Source organism: Apis dorsata, unplaced genomic scaffold, assembly GCF_000469605.1.
Source record: "Apis dorsata unplaced genomic scaffold, Apis dorsata 1.3 scaffold_949, whole genome shotgun sequence".
Taxonomy (NCBI): domain Eukaryota; kingdom Metazoa; phylum Arthropoda; class Insecta; order Hymenoptera; family Apidae; genus Apis; species Apis dorsata.
Window position 1 is genome coordinate 23,940 of NW_006264058.1, and position 5,260 is coordinate 29,199.

The following is a 5,260-nucleotide window of genomic DNA, read 5'->3' on the forward strand; positions in this document are numbered from 1 at the left end:
TCATAAATATTTTATATGAATTTTACCACAATTGTCATTCGTAGTTCGAGATTAACGAGAAATAAGTGCAATTAATTATTATTATTATTATTATTCGATCGTGTTGTTATTAAGAGGATGCCTATTAAGCTTATTAAGCTTATTGCTTGGCCTAAACGTGTACATTTTTTTTTTTTTTTTTTTTTTCTAAGATATATCGATATTTCGTTTCCTCGTTACCTCGTGATTAAATTTTTTTTTGATTAAAATGAAGCGAAGATCAAATCGAAAAATGAATCGATCTCGATGAATTAATTTTTTTTTTTTCTTTCTAAAAAAAAAAAAGTATTTCTTAGATGTTTTATTTGAAAAAAAAAAAAAAAAAAGAAAGAAAAAAGAACTAGAGAGAGAAATATATATATATATATATATTTACGTTAATCGTAATTTCGGTTATTTAGTAAATTCTTATAGAGAGAGAAAGAGATATATATATATATATATATATATATATGTGTACCAACGTGCAGTTCATATCTAACTGCGCCTACCTACTGTTTTACATATTTATTAATTTTTTGTTGTCATCATGTGAACGATAAGCGATCTTCAAAGCGGCGCGTGTACAGCTCTTTTGTTAACGATTCGTTATTATTGTCATTAATATGTATAACGCTTGAAATTTTTTTAATAATTTAAAACTCGACCAATAGATAGACGCGAAACAATTTAAATCGTTGCGAGTTAAATGTGTTGCTTTTTAAATTATTTCGAATAATTTCGATCTTTCTTATGAAATTGTGAAATACGATTAATTGATCATCGATCGATCGATCGATCGATCGATCGATCATGGTTGAGAGAGAGATATCGATGATAAAAAAAAAAAGAAAATTTGGATAGAAATTTTACACGTAAAAAGAAAAAAAAGAACGGAAAAAAAAAAAAAAAAAAAAAAAAAAAAAAAGAACCTAGCAATAAATTTTCTAAATTAGGGGATAGGAATTAAGATTACGATTTGAAAGGTTGACGATTTTTGGATCGTTTTCGGATCTTTTTACGTATTATTGCGACTGAAGAAGTGGAAAAAAAAAAAAAAAAAAAGAATTATTATCGAGGGAAATAGTTTTCTTTTTTATCAAAGCGACAAATCGTGTATCCGTCGAAGAATCGGATACAAGAATCGGATCGAATGTATCCAGATTGGAACCATTTTCGAGCAATAATCATTTTCGTACACGATTTACAATTTACAGAATTTCGAGATACGTAAATTTGCTTAAATTTGGTTGATAAAAAAAATTACTCGTCTATTTGCAAACTCTACTATTTAGAAGATAAACGCGAACTCAAAGATGGAAATGGTTAATTGATAATGTTGTGGCGAAGAAGTGGTTGAAATACGATGAATTAAATATTTATATGCGTTATATATATATATGAATTAAATTTTCTGTTTAACTAATTAGTTTGTTAAGTATCGTTGAAGGTAAAGAAGATTTAGCTGTATTTACTGCCTTTTACTTTTGGAATTAATTACCCTAAATATTATTCGTAATATTTTCAAGGCGACTGAAAATCCAAAAATTTGATTCAAATTCGAATTTAATATTCGAATTCTCGATCAAATTTATTCATTATTCATCTTCCTTTAAAAGCTTTTAGCTGAATATTCTTAAAAAAAAAAAAAAAAAAAAAAAAAAAAAAGAGAGAGCGAGAAGAAAAATGTTCTTAAATTATTCGTTGAATATAATTTAAACTTATGCAATTCCAATTAAACGTGTAAATTAAATTGAAATACCATAACCATTTCCATCCATCCATTTTTTTTTTTTTTTTTTTGATCCTCGATGATCATATATACATACATATATATATAGTGTATATTGATTCAATTTCGAAATAATACGAATATTTTTTTTCCACAAATAGTTGTAAAAATTTATTTTTCAGTTTTTTTCAAAAACTTAATTATCGATTTCGATGTGCATTTTTTTTTTTTCGGAAGCAACGTTCGCGAGAAAAAAAGAAAAAAAAAAAAGAAAAAAGAAAAAGAAGAAAAGAACTAACAGTTACTTTTTTGTATTGTTAGAGTTCTAATTGTTGTACTTCTTGATTAGTTATTTTTTATAAAGCGAAATAATTTGTAAATAAAATAATAATAATAATAGTAATAATAATAATAACAACAACAACAACAACAACATTAATAATAACGATAATTCGTAAGATTCGAGGAGGAATAACAAGGGAGTAATAATTAGAAGTAATAAAAGAAAAAAAAAGAAAACGAAAAGGCGGAAAACTTTTTTTGTGATGGATGGTTACCCATGATAAAAGGATAATTAACATTAAGTAATCGATCGAGTTACCGTCGTAGGGTAAGGTCGAATTATCGAATTAATTATCCGTTAGGTTAACCGATAAATTAGTCATTGATCAACGAGCTAATTAACTTAGGCCGGATTCATGGAACTTTTACTCTTATAGATAAAGTATAAATAGAGAGAAGTGGCAAGTGATTCGAGAAAAGAAATGTTAGCGCCGTTTTATCATTTTTTTTTTCTTTTTTTTTTTTTTTTTACCTACCTTCCCCCTCCCCCGTGATTTTAAAAAGGAGGGGGGGAGGTGGTTGTATGAAGTGATCGGTATGATTAGTTACCGAAAATATCTCTTCTCTGTTCTTTTATGTGATTATACACATGTTAAATATAAATATAACGCGTAAAGACGTGCCACACCAACCAATTAGTCGACGGATAAAAATAAATGAATAAATAAATAAAACAAATGAATTTCGATTGGGAAACGCGATTTCTATCAGGCTGAAATCACATGAGGGGAGAATAGTAAATTTTAATCGATCGATCATTCTGCGTCGAGACCACCGAAACAATCGAATGAAATTCGAACGAAAATCGATCGAATAATTATAATTGAAAGTAAAAGTGAAGAAAAAAAAAAAAAAAAAAAAAAAAAAAAAAAAGAAAAAAAAAAAGGAAAAGTTTGAATAGTTTAGAAATTGAATTAAACGAATTTTAAATGATCCGCGAGAAAAGAACGAGAGCGAGAGAGAGGGAGAGAATGTTGGGAAAGATAAAGCAAAAGTGAGAAAAGAAAAACGTGCGATCGCGTATGAAAGCGAAAAAACGGGGAAAGAAGGTGTGTGTGCGCCGAGCGTTTGATTGAAAGAAAAATAGTAAAAAAAAAAAAAATTTATAAAGATATACGAATAATCTAGATACCAGATAACGAGATGACATACTCCATGCCTTACATAGAATTATCTAAGCCTAAGTAGATGTATCTAATTAGCCGTATTAATTGAGAAATAAATTATTACAAAATTACGTGGTGGTCAACAAAGAATCGAGAAATCGAACGTATGCACAAATCGAGTTTTGCGAGTAGATCTTTGAAATGATTTGATTCGATATCTGATTCAACTGTCGCAACGAATTACGTTGTAAATATATTTCCTTTTTGTTTCTTTCTTTTTCTCTTCTAGAATATGAAAATGATATATAAGAAAGAAGAATTCTGTGATTATATTTGTAAAAAAAAAGAAACGTTGATATTATCGATTTAGTTGTGTATGTGTTTTTATTTCAAAGAAAAAAAAAAAAAAAAGAAAAAAAAAAAGAAACATTTATTTAGTATATTTAAAATATGAAACATAGAAGAAATTAAAGTGGAAAGTGGTTGTGATAACTTGTTTGATCGTTTGGAGAGATATTTTCATCGACGATTAATCGTAAACAAAGTGCACGATAGTTACGAATATTTATATGTATATATATATCTTATATATATATATATGTATGGGTATCTTTAGATTTCAATTGTTACTTATTAAATGTTGTCGATGAAAAATTTCGATAAACGAAGTGAATTAGTTAAAGTAGCCGCTAGGTTCGTTGTTGACCAAGCTTTTTTCTTAATCGACTTACATCCCTAATTAGAGTGGAAAATGGCGCTGATTAAGTAGAAATTATCTTCAATTTTCGAATCGAAAGAGTTAGAGCGGAAAAGAAAAGAAAGATAAATATAGTTGGCAATAAAAATTAATAAATTTGTCGAACGGTTATAATTAAAAAAAGAAAAAAAAAAAGATAAATTAAATAATTTACTGAAACTGTAAATTAATAACTAATTGCGAATTCAAGTGATATGTTGATAAATATGTATATTCCTTAACGATGATTTATTTCCCCAAAGAAAGATTTCATACATAGTTACCGTGTGATAAAGCAGATAGAAAAATAACAAATATTTATTAATCGTAACATTGTTTATTTATACAAAGGAAATATTATTAAAAATCCTATTCTTTATTCGTTTTAATTTATTTCTTTATTGTATAATTAAATTTATTAGTCATCCGATAACAACTTAATCGCGATATTATATATGCAAATGCGATTGTGATTCAGAGACAAGTCACTAGTACGGGGGATAACGGTTGAAAGAAACGAATGTTTTTTTGTTTTTTTTTTATTTATTCCAAGATAAATATAGAATAATAAAATAATTTTAATTATGAACAAATGTTTTTATTGTCTATTATATATGATAATAGTAACGAGCAAGTGAAAATTATCCAAGATTCAATTTTTGTCTTTTAACAAATTTTTTTCTTAACAAGAATACAATGATTTGATTAACATCGAAGGTATAAATTAGGATAATACTATTGTTCGTTTCTATCGATAAGAATAATATTATTAAGCGAAGAATACGTAGACATTCTGGAAATGGTTGTTGTTCACTCGCGCGTATGTGTATGACGCATCCATATTTGTCAGCGTTTCTTAACCTCCAATAGAAAAGATTAAATTTTTTTTTTTTATTTATGCGTTAAGTTTCTCTCTCTTTTATTTAAATCATTGGTTAAGAAACGTTGAATCAATTCCTCGATATTATTGTTTTCTTCTAAATCTGAAGAAATTGGACGAATCGAGCTTATAATTTTGAATTTAAAAGAATTCGTCGTAGAAAAAAGTATAAAAAGTTTCAGAATGGAAGAAAGATTTTAATCAATCGAGAAAATTATTAATTATCGGTTTGTCCAATTATCTTTCTCGATTTTGATTTAATTTAAAACAGATTGTTATCATCCAATAAAAAATGAGTAATTATCGAGGAATTGTGCGAGGAATGAGTGAATAGAATCAACCGTCAGTATTGCAAAATATTTTTTGGCACGTATCATTTTCACAATAATAATAATAATAATAATAATAATAATAATAATAATAATAATTATAATAATTATAATAAT

General features: G+C 26.7%; 1 long non-coding RNA gene across 1 annotated transcript in view; it reads left to right on the plus strand.

Moving 5' to 3' along the window:
* The first annotated feature begins 460 nt into the window (after positions 1-460).
* Positions 461-5,260, plus strand: part of LOC116186577 — a 7,383-nt gene continuing 2,583 nt past the window's right edge. Inside the window, exon 1 of the long non-coding RNA XR_004151598.1 lies at positions 461-493. This is a non-coding gene — a long non-coding RNA (uncharacterized LOC116186577). The remainder of the gene's footprint in view (positions 494-5,260) is intronic.